Raw genomic sequence first — 17330 nt, forward strand, 5'->3', positions numbered from 1 at the left:
CACTATTTTTTACATCTGCAACAATACAAGCAAACATAGCTGAGCAGATGTGTTCAGCAACTACGCACACTTGCTAACTACAAACAAATAAACAAAGCATAACTTTAGCCATTCCTGTAGTTTTGTTAGTTATGGAATTATTTACAAAATAAAAAATAATAATTAAAATAACTCTGTAAAAAGCTCCAATTCTGTTCAAAAGACTGACCAAATTCTTATACACAACTCCCATGCAGGCTTCTGCTCAGACTTGTTCTGTTTCTCCATGATAAACATAAAACATGATTTTTCTTTTCTACTTTAAAATATACATGTTGTGCAACAAGCTCTTGTAAACTTTGCCTATCAACCTTAACTTCTAGGCCTTTCTAACCATTAAATATTGGATCTCATAAACCTAGTTTACCATTAATCTCAACATTCTCTGTTCTTTTACTCTAATTAAAGTCTTGGAGACATTTTGCTTTCAATCTGCAGGTATTTTGTGAAGACCCATCACTTTTCCCACCTGTTGATTCATTCTCAAAAGCAGAAGGTCTTTTTAAATTTTAATAACGTAGAAAAGTTACTCCAGGAAGATTCAGCAGTCTGAGGATTCAGTGACAGTCTAAATTAATTTGGATCAAGCAAGGAAGTGTTTTCTGAGCACATCACGATAGCCAGCCTGCTTATAAATTCTGTTTCAGCTGTGAGCAGATTTTTTAGTCTAGAGGCATTTCAAAAGAAAAAAAAATAGATTCCACTGAAGGTAAACAATTTCTAGGCTTTAAGAAAAAAATGTAAAAACACATTCAAAGTAACAGATTCCTCAATAGGTTACAATTCTTGAACAGAATTGGAAAGATAAGCCCTGGTGAGATCACATTCAATGTCTTTTATGAAGTGGATTTGATAACATTGCTCTGAATTTTGAAAAGTAAATAGTTACTTGATTGGAGGTTTGGCCACAAGCACCTTTATCTTCATTTCCATACAGGCACAAAGATTCTTTAACAAAAATGATTTGGTGATAATATTTTAGCATATATATCTTTATCTATAATAAATAAATAAATAAATAAATGAACATAATACTCTTCATGAATCTTCTTCACACCATGAGACAACTATCAACTTGTATATAACTCCTGTCCCTCAGATGAAGATTAAATTCTGCCATCTGTTAAAATACAAAATGTAATGTGGTTTAAAAAAACTCATAAAGAACAAGGCATGGAGCTTAACTCGTGTTTTTCAGTTTCAAAAGTAAATTTATCTATAATCAATGTGGGGGGTTTAGTCACATTCACAGCTTGTCAATTGAATGAAAACAATCATTTCAATTTTCTCTGCTATCTAAACATCATTAAAATACAGATTCAGTGTTCTGTAAATGGAATCAAATTATTTATTATACCTATTAATATACATATGATTTATCTTGAATTGCACATATTGGTTATTATGTAGTATAAATGAATCACTAAATATATAATATATTGTATTACTTTTCCACTGATAGAAAATAATCTTATACCTGACATTTACCAAACTACAGAAATTTGACACAATAAGCATGTCTGGAAGCATCTCCCCTGTCTGATCAAATCACTAAATTAAGGATGCAATCATGTAAAACATCTTCTCCTAGTTAAAATTTTCATCATATTCTAATAGACATTTTATATGTCATGTCCATCATTTGGAGAGGATAATTTCCATCCAAGCCATGAAAAAAAAAAGAAAGAAAAAGAAAAAGAAAAAAGAAAACATATCTCCTGTATTTAGTAATTTAGTAATAGAGGTCTTCATCTCACATAATCTACTTCTTGCTATTAGGAATTCATGCATATGAGTAAAGAGTAGCAACCTTAAAGTATTTTTAAACTCTAAATGTCTTCCCCAAAGTAAGGAATGAATAACTAATGGGATTTGTTAAATCTTAAAATATGAATAAAGATGCAGGGCTTTTTTATGTGGAATTAGATCTTGTAAGCCATGTGTTTCTCTGATTTTTATATCTTTCATTTTTATCATAAAAGTTCAGAGAATATTATACCTACCTCTGAGGACGTTTTGTTTAGCTCTTAAGTGTCTACATTCATATTTCACTTGTAGAGCTTTTGAAAAATATTGCCTTCAGCTATATGAAAGCTGAAGTTTTCTTTGCAGCCACAGCAGAGTGGTGGCCACAACAGCAGTAATGGGAAGTTTGCTTTGAGTACTCCACAAATGCATTTCAGTCCTCAGCCTTCAGGAGATACCATGTGCAACAACCCCTGTCCCCCGCCTCAATTTTGATTTGTCTTGCAAAGCTGTTAATGACACTATTATTTGTGAGATGGAGGTTTTAGACTGTGAACACTGTGCTTTTACAAACAATTTTTATCTAATAACACTTGCAGTAGCTGCCAAACTGCACTAAATTTGCACTGGGTTCTCATGGCTGGCAGCAAAGTATCTCAGACAATGTTCACGTGACTCTAAGACTTTGTACTTAAAATAAAAGGTAATGTTGTCTAAGTTTTGTCTTAGGCATGTGTGGTAGTGGCAGATGTTCTTGGCAATTGTTAAATGAGCTCCAGATGGCAGCTTAGAAGTTTGACCTTAAATATTTTCTAACCTTCAGCAGTAATTTTTATATGAAGAGATGTGTAGATGCATGGCTTGTTCAGTTTTTCTCCTGGATTCAGACTGAAGATAAGATGATGAGAGGTTCATCAAGAAGATGGATGATGATATTGTCTTGTCTTGAATTCATTGCAAGTGAAGTTTGAAGGAATCATATTTTCACCATTATCAAAAAAAAAAAAAAAAGGTAAAGAAAAAAGAATTTAAGAGGAAAGAAATAGTCCAGTAATTTTGTTCACATAGAAACTCAAGTAAAACAAGTTTCTGTTTGAATCTTTTATTCATTGTTCGATAAAATTTCATCTATTTATGCAGATTGTTTTCTTTTAGGCTGTCCAGAATAAACCTTATCTTGAAATGTTTATCCTAACAGGGAACAAACCACTCAGCTTTCAGGTTTAAATAACTCTTTTAATTTGATTTCTCCTTCAAAAGGTGATGTATATATACGTAGATTATTTACTACTCTCAGCAGAGTAATCACCAGCCAATTTGCCAGAGACTGCAAGGAAATTTATCTCCATGGAAAGCTTTATAATTTAGAAAATAACATCTAAAATCACCTAACTTTTTTTGTCTACTGGAACTGTTCTTTACAAATGCAAAGATAAAGGAGGATAACTCATTGTTCATTTCTTTATTAGAAAAGAAAACAACCTGTTGTTGCAGCAAAACTTTTGCATGCCACTTCCAGAGTGGGTGTATGTATTAAGCAGGTGATTTTGAATGCACAGTAGGCATATTCTGTGAAATCACGTTCTGATTTTAAACTGTTTTTTTTTTCTTCTTTTTGCTCTTGCACACCTACCATTCTACCATTTACACTGAAAATTATACTCTGAAGCTGCATCCCTTCTACCAGAGAGCAGATACAAACCTGCCTTGGTGGTCCAGAAGTGCAAGGGAGAGCTGTGTGTCTCTGTGTCACAGTGGAAGGACAGAGCAGTGGATGCACATCACAGCTGGGTTCTGCACACGCTGGTTCCCTCCCATGGAAATGACGGTGGTGGGAGAGGACAGGACCATGCCCATGTCTCACCCTGACATGGGCTAGAAACGCAGGAGAGTTGTGTCCCTGAACAGGCTACTACTGTGTCCAGTAATTTAGAAATAGCCATAATAATAAAAGCATCAGATATGACCTGGACCTGTAGAGACCTTGTCACTTCAATCAAATTTAGTACCAGAACTGCTACACTCAAAATATCAAACTTTAGAGGGAAGAAAATGAAGCCTAAAGAAGGCCTGCATGTTCCAAAACTCCTCCAGGCCCTTTTGAATGAAAAGATCTCTGAAAATATTGGCATGGAAATATTTAAAGTCTGCCATTGATCATATCTTTGATCTATAGATAATTCAAGAAAATAAGGCCTGATAACATATCTTGTTTAAGCTGATGAACATAATCAGCAGCTTTCAGCCTGACTGGATATTGAATGCTCCTTTATATAGCAATAACTCAAAAGAGTGGGAAGCCATTGCCCAAAATAAATGGAAATAAAACCATGAGGCCAAACAGGATTCCCTAAAGCTAATTGTAAGCCAGTCAGGCTGCAGTATTGATTTATGCAAATGCCTATGTTTGTATAAGGCAGAAACGAAGACAAATAATGGTGAACACAACTCCGGGAACAGGCAGAGAGCTTCAACAACAGCCTTGGGTTTTCAGACAGGGCATCACAGCTGTGTGTAGTATCACTAGAAATGAACTGCCTACTTATTGGTGAGGTATTTTGCCCCATTTTGGTGGTTTATTTAGCCAGCACCGATATGACTTACCTGTCCTTGGCATGTATTACATGTATTTTGGAGAGGGCAGATGCAGGATTTTCTTGACTTTGGTGTAATACACAGAAACAATTGAATTTTTGTTTTAAAATACTAACTTGGTTAATGGATTTTATCACAGCTTGCTACAGACATACTCACCATTGGGTTTAAAATAACAAAACCAACTGTACTTTTCTGCCTGTCCTCCGCAGAGATGTCACAAAGTGGAGCCCAAGGCCAGCTGCTGCTCTGAGTGAGTGCAATATGAGCTGAGGGCAAGCACAGCTTGTGCAGTAGGAAGGAAAAACAATTTCTGTCTATTTCAGGATGCTGTAGGATGGAAGTTTTTATATCGATAGTCATGATGGATTCATTAAGTGTAATTTGAAACCAGCCTGGTACAAAATTGTCCAGAAGTCTGTTAAAATCAATGTAATTATGGAGTGAGCAATTAGAATTCAATTGGCAGGGAAAGCTGCTGATTCCTAAAAGAGAGAAATCAATATATAGTTTGGCAGAAATCATAAATTGTAATGGCTACATTCTGTAAAATTAGAAGGCGACCTGTTTTATTCCTTTAAGATTATCAATTAATTACATCTTTCATTCACACTCCCTCTTTGGGTCTCTACCCAGCACACACAGCTCTCCATAGCTCTTTAATTGTGTTTTTTACATTAATCGTGGAAATTTAGCTCATGATAAGCAATTTTTATGTTCTGATCAGTTTTGGGAAAATGTCAGTTTAAAACAAAGAGGCAGAGATGGAGACAGATTTCTTCACGCAAAGTGAAAATTCACTCAGGCAGATTGCTCTAATATTTATATTAATCGTTAAAGTAAATACAAAGATTTATTCTGAAGATATCATCTCACAAAACTTGTTCTGTTGGTATTTCAGGAACTTGGAGCCCGGTCTATACTAAAACTGCATAAGGTACTATAATGGGTGTAGTGGTGTGGAGTATCTAAAATGGCTAGCACCTCATGGTAGAAATTTAAATGTTTTGAAAGAAAGAGATTAGTATTTAAGTACAAAGTATGCAACTTCCAAAACTGTTAAAATGGCCTTCTGAGATTTCAGGGAGAACAAGTTGAGAACCAGATGTCACAGTGCAGATTTGACACAAAATTTTGTCTTTTTTTTTTTTTTTTTAATACAAATTCCCCTTAAAAGCACCAGAAAAAAATGTGAATTTATGTGCAAGCATATTCTACTACCTGCCTTGAGCCACCTCTTCAACAATGAGCATTAACAATTGTAATAAAAGCATAGGAAAAAAAAAAAGTGAAATCATATGGAAATAATTTGTGTTACATGTCTTTAGCCATCTCATCAAAGATGTGCATTAATAATTTTAGGATGCTTTCTTAGCAAGGCCCACCAATTCTAGTTGCTGAAATTCAGCTCTGGAGCATGAGAGAAAATGAAAAGCAAGCAAAAAACTTTCTGGGAAAAAAAAAAAAAAAGCAGGAAAGAGAGGAGAGTGACCTAAAAAATGACAAATAATAGATTTTATTTAAGTGATCTGTAGGCGATCCTCAGTTCATCTGCACACGGTCTTGGTTACAGAGCAAAATACCAATTTCTCAATCCTGCAAACTGAGCTTAGCAGCTAGTCCATCTGTTGAGCTATAGTAGCAGGCAGAGGCTGTACTCTACCGCTGGGTGTTACTTGTATCCTGGGTACGGTGTAAGGTTATAACTGCACGCAGTGACCTCCTTTCCAGCAGCCTGCATGGGGATTTGTAGCAGGGACACCCAGAGTGAGACATTTTATAGCTGGGGACTGCCATCTTTCCTTCGCTCCCTAGGGACAGGGGAAAAAGAGTAGTGGGTTACAAGCGGGAACTGTGTTTCTGTCCTGGGCTGGTCCAAGTCTTGCTTTTCTTTAGGCCAGAGTATTGACCATTGCTTCTTTCCAGCTCATCAGGCTCCTATTCAGGTCAGCTGTGTGACTAGATGCTGGTCTGTGGAATCATGGGGAGTTATTGCTGGTCCCAGGATACCCTGATTTGGCATTAAGAGTAAAGCATTTTAATAATCTAGTGTGAATCTCAGACTTGTGTATGTCTTCAGCTTCATCCTGCAGAGAAGCTCTTAAACTCCTTATGAGTCTCTGCCATTTAATATTACGGTAGACAGGCTCAGGTTGCAAAAAGGAAGGTACATTGGCACCAGACTTTCTTTTTTTATCACTGCTAAATATCAGGCTGACAAGACTGATAATCTTCCCTGATTACTTCCTTCACGTTTTATTAGAACATGTTCCTGCATTCATTCAAATATTTAATTTCGCTATTGATGGCTGCTTCCTAAAACATAAACAATTCTGTCCTGGTTTGAAAAAAAAGGTTTATATGATATCCAATAATTGCCTTAAGTGACGGCAACCACCGTTACTAGCTCAATGCATTCTCCAAGGTTACTGGACTCAAGAGCATTTTAAACTACTAATTGTTTTTCTGCATGCTTCTTTGTTTTTCCCCTGGTCTGATAATTAATTTCTTCATTCCTTCCTCAGGTTTTCATGTTCACACACTAATTTTCTTCCTCAAGCTCCTGAAATGCCTTTGCGTGCCTTGGCCTTTTGATAGAACCACCATCCTCCTGAGCATACACCAGATTCTTAGGTGGGGCTCTGCTAAATACGATGACCCTATTGCTGCCCCATCAGCTTCAGCAGAGTCCCTGCAGATATATACAAGCATGGCTAGATGTGGGGTTGGCCCCCTAGCTATTTACAAATAAAATACCCTTGCCCTTGCAGTTCCTCCAAGTATGTAGTACTCAATCGGGGTCTGCTAACATGTAATGGGAAACTCTGGATTCCTAACGCTGGCTTCCTGGACAGGTACTGTTCCCTAGAGAGAGACTTTTTGCTACTTGAGCAAGGGACTGACAAGAGCAAAAGGGTATTTCTAAATAATCATAGCATCACCAGGACTTATACTCTCCCTGAGAAACAGTCCTGGAAGAAATAGATAGAGATCTAGACAGGCCTGAAGTGGAGAAAGCAGTGGCTGTCAGACTCTGTGGAAATAATGTGACTCATCCTCTATGAATATGGACAAGGGTGTTGGCTGGGATAGTGAGAATGAGCCACAGCCACCAATAGTTTCACGACTCTCAGTCCAAAGTTTTTGGCAGCATTAACATGAGAGTTACTCACACTAATGCAGGAGAGCCTGTACATGCCAGAACAAAGTACATTACCAGTGCCCATTAGCAGCTGTTAGTTGGTAAGAGTATCTTACTCTCCCATGACATGTGTTCCCCATGTTTTGCAGTAGCTGTATACTTGCAAATATTTACACTGATTTACAATGGAAATCAGAAATGTGAAATTTGTTGACCCACTCTGGTATGTGATTAACACCTCAAATTCAAATGTGCATATCGGTTTTCCTGGAATACAGGTTATTACCTGTCTCATTTAGAGGAAAATTTCACATTATGAAGCATCAGTCTTTGTGGGCCTGTTGACTAGGAGAAAGCAATCCTGTCTGAATACACTTACACCCAAAGGTACTGTACATGAAAAGGATGGAGAACTCATTTTATCTGTACACTTCAAGATATTAAATTGCCTGTAGTTGTTGCAGCTTTTCCTGTCAAATTATCCCATCTTTTGGTGGTGGTGATGGTAGAGGTAATGGTGGCAATTCTGGCTTTCTAACAATAAGACTGGGGAAAAAAAAAAAAAAAGAAAAAAGACCTTACTGAAGCAGAAAGTGTGATTGTAACAATGCAGAAATGAAAAAGGATGCTCAGGGGCAAGTGTAACACCTGAAAGGTGTTGTAACTCATTTATTGAAAATAACCAGGTTTCATACTACCATCATCTTCTTAAAAGATTGCATTCAGTCCTCTCTGACAGCTTAGAGGTCTCTTTTTCTATATAATGTAATCTTTACAGGCAGCTGCCAGAGAATACAGTGTAATGAAGGCAGGAGCTGAATACAAGATACATTTATGTCATAAGGTGAATTTCATACATGTTTTTGAAGTCGATCCATCCATTGCAAACCAAGATCTGATATAGCTAAATGAGATGCCCCATTTTGCTGGTAGCGTGGCAGAAAGGAAACCTAATCTACAGCTTGCAGCCCCAGAACAGCATTGCAGCACAGCACATACACTTGCTGGGGACAAGACCTCTTTTGCTCCAGCCTCCTATAGGAGATATCTTACCTTATATTCAAAACCATATGTCAAAAGTATGTTTGCAGGCAGTCAGAAAGAAAAGATGAAGACATACTGCCCTCTATCTCATTTACTATCGCTTAATTCCTTTAATAAAGCATCTGTCCCCCTACCACCACCCCCATGCAAATTGGCAGTTAGTGCTAGTGAGGCTGGTGATTCAGTGGGAGCCTGAATTGTTCTCTCTTGTTAGTCCCTGGTGATGGTTTTGGGGGAGCCCTCTGTTATTTCACAGCTGGCAGCTAGCAGCTGGCTAGTTGTTCCACCTGGAAGAAAGAATGTGGCAATAACTTTCCACAAGTCCTAGGCTACGAAAGGAGCAATCACAGGTGCAAACTCTAGGGTGGCCTGGGCTGCAGACACAATAGGTGCCAAGTTCCATGTTATGGAGCTGTGGACTATCAGATTAATAAATCCAAACTACAAAACAGAATGCATTTGGCTCTGTGTGGTGCATGGACTCTCTGGCAGCAAGGTGCCAATGGGATTTGCTAATAATGCTTTTTTTCTGTGAGCTACCCATCATATGGGATTTTTTACAGCAGACAATTATGAAAATCCTGACTATTTCCATTTGTTTGTTTTTGAACACTCAGCTTGGCAGTCAGTTTTATTACATTGACACAAACAGCAGGTGGGTACCTAACATGAATCTGATGTCAGTGAGACAGATTAAAGAAAATAAACAAACATTCCTGATACTTTTATTCACTCGTGGAAGTTTAAATTGGTGTTGTAATCTCAGTTCTTTTGGGTTGACCTGCAAATTCAAAACAAATGAACAAACAAACACAAATAAGTCAAAAGAGTATACAACAGCATGTATGTGTGTGGACAAACATGTTGGTCTTAATATATATGATTAAAAATAGGTTTAAGATAGATGCAGTTGGAAAATGTGGCCAATAGTGATTCACAAATATTCAGTTGAAGATGCTAAGAGTGTACAGCGACCACATTTCTTCTGGTTTCTTCTTGTCTAACATGCAAGTCAAAAATCTTCAATCCCTGCTGACTAAGAACTTTGCAGTTTATAAACAATACAATAAATAATGGTATCTGTGTTTTAGTTCTACAAGTACTGTCAAATAGTTGCCACTATGTTTGTAAAGCTTTCCTAAACAATATATTTTGTACCTAAGCATTTAGCTTTAAAGGGATAATTATGATGCAGAGCATTTATTTGTAAAACAAACAAAAGAATAAGCTGTTTTGTTTATTCTTTAACTGTTTTCTCATAGTAATTACGATAATCCTGAAAATTACAAAACAACAAAAACACTTAAGCTCTTCCATTTCCAAAATCAGTGAAGTTCCCAAGCACATTTAAATAAATAAATAAAAAGCCAAGCTAAAGTAAATAATAATAATGCCAAGCTAAAATAAATAAAAACAATCATTCCATTCAGATCTGGTGTGTACTAGGAAATTCACCCAAGAATATTCTATAGTTCCAATGGTAGTTAGCAAGTGTTTAATTGTGCACATGGGTATTTTTCCAATATGAAGATGAATGCTAAAATTATTTTATATTCTCTCATGAATGAGATATTAGATCATATTTCCCTTTCCAGATATGGAATAACAGTCTGTAGCAAAGGAAACACTGCATGAGTGCACTTGTGGAAGGTTGTAATTTGTCCCAAGTTAATTATCATGTATTCTTAAATTTTAATTTCAAGGATGGCAAGATGGAAAACTGTGATACTGTCTGGAAAAGGTAAGTTCAGTAGTCAAAATTTGGAAGAAAGAACTGACAAGGGGAATGGGTCATTCAAAGCATCTTTGAGGAAACCACATTTGTTCTATAGGTAACAAGGAGATAAAGAAAGAACATTGCTTACACTGAATTCATGAATAAGAGAAATTCACTGCAGAATTCAAAGTTTCCTTAGTAGGAAATAATGCTTCACCATGTAATAGGTTACCACAAAGAAGGCAGTGAGCTGTTCTGTATCCTTTCTGGGGACAGAATGAGAAGAAAAGGGCATGAAATCAGTAAGGGGAAAATTTAGATTTGGTTGCAAGAAGTTTCCTAAAAATAAATAAATAAAAAATAATAATAATAATAAAAAAAACCTTTCTGAGGAACCTAATTAGTAGAGAGAAAATAAGCTAAATCCTGGAGAGCATGATTTATTGAACTGAGCAGAGCCAAGGGAAATTACCAGGAAACCTGTGAGATTTGCTAAGACTTTATGATCCTGGGGCATCACCTTGGTTTTCACTTGCGCTTTCTTCTACAGCATTTTGCAATAGTGGAGCCTGAAGGCAGGAAATATGGCTGTGTGTGTGTGACAGGATGGAAATCCCTTAGGTTAGAAAATTTTCTGCCATCACTCGTGCTTCCAGAATAGCTCCAAGCTTAGTTCCCAGTCTGAGCTGAAACAGCTCTTTCCAAATCTCCTCTGCTTCAAACACTCCAAGATTAGAGACATATTTAGTTTTCCCTGGCTACTATTCCTTTTAGTGCATAAAGTAATGGAAGTCTTGATTAAACTGTTATGAAGATACAGAGTTTAATTGTCCATGCATGCTGCTGACCCTCCTATCTATCCAGTCTCCCAGTCCTGAGGTTTTAATATGTGAGGGTGTTCACAGAACCAGGAGCACACATAATTCTAAACAATGATCTCGCTAGGAAGAGGGATAAGAGCATGAGACATGCAGCTTTATTCAGCACCACATGATGGTCAATTCCATCAAATACTGCCAACAGAACTAGCAACATTAGCATAGTAATTAGTCTAAAAGTTTATAGCTAAAAGAAGATGGCCCACCAGAGCAATCACCATTGTCTCAGTGTAATATCTCCATCTAAAAACCCAGCTGTGAGAATATTTCTTTGGCAGAATTCAGGCAATAATAGGCCCCTCTTGCTTATGCCCCCTCAAAACCATTTTTTTTCTTTGTTTTATATATATCCCAACTTCTAGCTAAAGGGAAGTGTGTGATGAGTAATTAAATTGCTTCCAAATCTTAGGCTAACTAGCATGCATCCTACATCCAGTATGGTGTATTTACCTTAGTTTTCCTTAGACTGCCTCTGTAATAATACCTTGAGGAGGTGCAAAGGCATAGTACAGTACAGACACTTGGCCACATATGAATCATTACACAATGACCAAACATTTCAGACGAATATGACACTAGATTAAAATAAATAAATAAATAAATTCTGTAGTTTTCTTTTGGTCTCTCTCCTGTACAGTGTCTGGATGTCAATCTGCCTAGTCTTTATTTTCCACCCTCCTTTGCCCAAAAATTACTCAGTGACTTTTTTTCCTGACATATATGAATACTGTAATGTCATAGTTTGCTCAGTGTTTGAATCCAGGCTGTCAGAATGGATTCAAAATATATCCTTTGGTCCTAATAAGCAATGTAAACATTCAACATGTAGTACAATGCTAACACTGGTAAAGCTAACTGTGTAGTGTTTCATTTCATTCAATTTTCCTTTATCTGTGCTTCAGCTGCCAGATTGTCATGTCACCATATTTCTGCTCTTTATTTCAGGTATTTTAGGATGGAAGAGGAACCATAACACTGGAATGACATATTTAATGTTATGGTGTCTTGTTTCAACAGATTGTGAATCACTTTGGAGGCACACTCAGTTGCATGTATCAGTTTGTTTCTCTGTCGATTTATATAGACAGCTTGTCAACAGATGTTGAATCAGTGCAGAACTTTCTTCTACCAAGACAGCTGTTGGGAGAAAGAGGATTTTGTTTGTATCACATTTACGGAATGTGTAGTGACCAAAGCATAATACTCAGATTTTTCTTCTCTAAGTAATTATATAAAAGACAATAAAATTGCCCTATGACATTTTTTAAAACTGCATAATGCCTAAGAGCAATCAGTTGTAGCTGAGAAATACAGATTCTACAGTGAAGATAGAGACTATTTGTTAATGTTCTACCAGTAAAAATAAAAATAAAAAAAAAAGATTAAAAAAAAACAACATATAGAATGCATCCTTTAAGATCTTTACAAAGGCATTAAAATCAGACAGTTAAGAAATTCCCAATTAATTTTGTGTGAACACCACAATACCCATAACTGAAACACCAAAGAGACTGTCTCCCAGTTAGACACTCTAACAATAAGCTATTATTCTCTAGGAGGTACCACAATCGAGCATTATTTCAGAGAACAAAGATAAACACCCCCCTTTTTCTAGAAGTAGGCAGAACAAAAATTATGATGTTGCATAGCTTTTACAATCACTGTTCAAAAGACCTGGAAAAACAGTTCTTTCTTGGAATTTTCTCATGAACATCATGAAGGCTTTCAGTGGAATGTCCTTCTGTCACAAACCTCATTTCAATAGAAAACCAGCCTTCTGATGCTTGGTAAGGACCTCATTCATTCATTCATTCATTTGTTGTCTGTGATTCAGTAGTAGGGTAGCAATCATCACATCTCATTTTTGGAGTGAGAGAACTAATTTTTGGTGAAACTGTGACCTCCTGGTTTTCAGATGGTCTGTCCAGGAAGACTGCATAGGATAACATGGGTAGGATGGTACCACAGGAGATCTGTAATCCAACCTCCAGCAAAAGGCTATGGGATCAGACCAGGTTGCTTAGGGTTTTATTTAGTCTTATGTTGAAAATCTCCAAGGATAGAGACTAGAAAACTGATATATTCGATCTAAATTGTACATGTATCATATAATAACATGAGAATATAGAAAACTCCCTGCTCACCAGTGCTAGCACAAGGGGATGAAGAGAGCAGGAGATACTCTTAACCTTCCTGGACACACCTGTGCCTGGACGACCTCGCCATCCTTTTAAATACAGAATGGATTCCCTTTTTTCAAAAAATCAATTTTCAGGACATCCTAAGGCATTTTCCAGCAGTGCAGCACTTGACATGATAGTAGCTGCCATCTGAAGAACATTTTAGAATTAGGGTAAGATAACGCACTAGCCTTCAGTAAAAAGATTGCAACTACTGTTCTCTTTTGGCCTTCCTTTGAGACAGGAGCCCGTTAGACTTAAATAGCTTCCCAGTTAACTCACTGAAGTATTTAAGTCAAATTATGTGTGTTTTTATTGTTGTTTTTTCTTTCTTTCTTTTTTTTTAAGATACTTCTTAAAAATGAAACTTTTTAATAGCTGAAGAACAGGAAATTTGAATTGCTTAATATTTTTGAATGAGTACACAACTTGCTTTGAAAGGCTTTGTTAATTACCCCAGCATAGCAGTTACTGAGCAAATGAATTTTATACCAAGTTTCTAGCAGGGTTTTTTTTTTTTTCATTTTAAATAAACAAGCAAATGCCCCATAGCAATGCTTACTAGAGGCAAATTTTTGCCTCCTAACTGAGAAAAGGAGAATGTTGTAGGTGGTGTATTTCTAGCTAATTACCTGAAAATTAAAAAAGCTCGAGGAATTAAAATAGAACTACTTGCTGAATGGTTTATGCCCTCGAGTAAAAGACACCTTCATTATGATAAAATGCTTTTAATCACCAAAGGTTTCTATAATCGGCTCTATATCGATATACAGCACACATCGCTGAAACATGCAGTACTGGTGTGGCCCATCCTGAAATTCAGTGAGGTAAATGATAGTGGCACTTGGAATGAATTTGCCTAAACTAGAAGTATCTGAAGGTCTAATCCTTCCCCTTTGGAAAAGGGGATCAGGCCAAACACACAGTTTTTTCACATCTGATACCTGAGTCATGCACTTTACATTAAAGTTTTCTTAAAAATAAAAATTCATGAATTCTGACTCTTTAAAATTTGTATACTTGTGTAGGTGGCTGAGCTAGCTTTGCTAAAAACTTTGAAAAATGTGAACTGGAAACCTGAGCTGCATGGAAAGTTAAGTTAGAGCAAGGGATTTCCTGGCAGTTCACAACAATGGCACACATGGTTTCTGTCTCACGTCTTATGGGGGAATGGTCCAAACACCCACAGGGAATATGGGGGCTAACACGGTATGCACCAGCAGCCCAAAAAGAACTAGCGAATGTGGGTAACTCTGACCTGATCCCACGCCAAACTTTCCTCCGTGGCTGTCCCTGTTGAGCACTATGTTTTCTATGAAAACATAGAAAACGGTTTATGCCCTCAAGTAAAAGACACCTTTGTTATGATAAAATGCTTTAAATCACCTTCATTATGATAACATGATTATTTTTATGAAAACATAGAAAACATGCTTAAAGAGTCTACTTGGTTTTACTGTAAGGATGTATTTAGTTCAGCAACATGACCTGTAATTTTGGGGAGGTTTCATTTTCAGTTCAGAACCTGTTATCTTTCTTCTGTAACTGCACTGACTACTCATATTACTGTGAGTAGGCATCACCACCCAACCACTGTCCCACTCCCATTAGATGATTATTTTGTTACTTTAACCGTTGAGCTGCCGTCTGCAGGAAACACGTATAGAAGAAACATGCAGAAACCTGAGTAGAATACGTTTTATGAAGCAGTCACTGGCTCTGTAGCAGTCCAGCTGACTCAGACAGACTGACGCCACCCTTTTGTAATTAATTTCTTTTTTTTCTATTTGTCAGGCTTCAGAAGGTGCTGATTACATTTATGCAGTTAATAAGCTTCCTAATTCAGTGTCTAATTTCACCTGCATGTTGAATTTTTAATCTTGTAAAGGTTCTTAAATACATAGTTGGAATATGTCCTCTGCACTGAAAGAACCTGTAGTGGAACAAGTATATATAAACTAAAAGTACTTCTTTTTTATTGAATTGTAAAATGAGGTTTGGATTTATCCCAAAGCGGTTAATTTATTCCTTTAACTGAACAAAAAAAAATCAAGACATCTGATCTTTTCAGTGTTATATATAACTTTAATCAGTTGATGGGTACAGCCTGTGAGTAGATCAATCTGAAGAAATACGCTTGCAGCATGTACTTATTGAGTGAAATTAAATCTACAACACTCCTAAGGTTAATCTGTATACCCTTATTAGAAGCTTCAATGACCTTCATTACAATTTTCAGAGTGTAATACCTTGGGAATCTAAAATTCAGGAGGCATGTTGTTTTTCTCTAAAATCTCACTGGCCGTGAGTGACTAAAAGGTATAGAATTTAAAAGTGAGAATGCATTTTTTGTTAGGGCAGATGGTTATCATAGCATTGTACACCTGTCAGGTTGCCTAAAAGGGGAAACATGCTCAACTCTTGTGAAATTGCAAAAAATTGGCACATTCTGCTATTGAACCAATTTCCATCCCTCCTCCCCCTCTGTTTATTTGTACCAGGGAACCAGGCAAGCTGCAGGTGTGGCAGTGCAAGGGACTGCCTTTACTTACCAGAACTTTAAAAGTGGATCCATGGCTAGCTTTAAAGGATAAGGAGGAAACATCTTTGCTCTCTGGATTTGCTCTGAGCTGCTAGCCTCTATAATGAACTGTGACTAGGGAGGTCCTTAAGTGAGATAAGAGATAAAATTTACAGTACTGTGGGTGAGGCAATATGTACTCACACAACTCAGACTAAGCAGGAGCAGGCTGGCTTAGTGTCTGGACTGCAAACCCATAAAGAACAACGCTGTGCACAGGTCTTGGCTGCCTTTGGTTGCTTCAGACCCTGAAGCACTTTTCTGTGAACATGTGTTATCCCCAAGGTCTAAGCTCTGGTTGGGGTAATTACACTCTGCTTAGTTAACCCCCACTGGAAATCAGAGCAGCACACAGCTCTTTATTACCAGCTCTGAACCACTGTCTTGAGCTGGTTGGTGATGTTCATCTTCACGTCAAAGGTGGTTGTGCTTGGCTGATTGGAGAAGTGATCCCTGTGTACTAGCTGTAACAGCACATGAGATGGTTTGATAGCTTTTAAGATAAAAGATGTTGTGTAAAAATGTGAAGATATATTACTGTTATACCAAGAAAGGGCTTGTGCTGTAAGCGAGCAATGGGTCAGTAATACAGAGAGTATTTGAAAAGCAAATGCTCAAGTAATTCTAGGAACATGCAGTCTAGCAATGAAGTGAAATGCCTGAAGGGGTGAGATGTATAAAAGTGGCTTGAGAATAGCTCTGGAAAATCAGAGCTCCTCTGTGTTTACCCCATTACAAGCAGGAACTAGAGCATGTCCTTGAAAAAACATAAGTGAAGCAACGTGCCTGTTAAAGAGAGACAGTATCATTTGTCTGCACGGCTGGACTATTGTCACAATAAGCTGATAATGTTTGCAAAGCACATATGAAGTGTTAATAAACACTAGTTAAATATTTTTATCTATCACAGTGTCTCCCACAGATAACAAAGTTTTTACTTTGGAATACTACCTGTTCGGTAGCTAACTCCAGCTATGACTTGCCTCCACCTGGCAGCTTAGACGCGTTTATTTGCTGGCTTTGGGAGAGCCTACCTCTGGATATGTAACAGCAAACAAAACCTGTTAGCCAAGCGCTTAATCTCAGGGGCGTTCTGAGGCAGGAACGGCGAGAAGCTCTTCGTTTAATGACACAGGTTTTGCAGACACACCGGCGGGGGAGGGGGCAAGCGGGTAAGCAACCGCCGCATTCACCTGCCCCCGCAGAGATTCACCCCCAAGGCACCAGTGGGGTTCCCCCTTCAGGCGGGAGCCCCGCCCCAGCCTCCCCATCCCCAAAGTTTTGCGGTGAAAGTTTGTGCCTCCCCGCCGCTACGGGAACGCCTACCCGTCCGCGGCGGCAGGAGCGCAGCGCACCGAGGCGGGCAGGTAAAGGGGATGGCGCGGGGGCCGCCGGGCCGGGCGGGGCG

General features: G+C 37.7%; 1 protein-coding gene and 1 long non-coding RNA gene across 2 annotated transcripts in view; one reads left to right on the plus strand and one right to left on the minus strand.

The window, feature by feature from the left end:
• Nucleotides 1–10564: 10564 nt before the first annotated feature.
• LOC310893403 lies at nt 10565–17304 on the minus strand. The gene is made up of 3 exons (XR_014578959.1): nt 17249–17304; nt 15894–16008; nt 10565–12298 (listed from the first exon to the last, which is right to left on the minus strand). It is a non-coding gene; the product is annotated as an uncharacterized lncRNA (long non-coding RNA).
• The window catches only part of CHST9 (carbohydrate sulfotransferase 9), a 97884-nt gene continuing 96786 nt past the window's right edge, over nt 16233–17330 (plus strand). Inside the window, exon 1 of the mRNA XM_083822338.1 lies at nt 16233–17289. The gene's annotated coding sequence lies outside the window, so the exon portion shown is untranslated. The remainder of the gene's footprint in view (nt 17290–17330) is intronic.

This window comes from Anser anser (genome assembly GCF_964211835.1).
Source record: "Anser anser genome assembly, chromosome: 2".
Classification (NCBI taxonomy): domain Eukaryota; kingdom Metazoa; phylum Chordata; class Aves; order Anseriformes; family Anatidae; genus Anser; species Anser anser.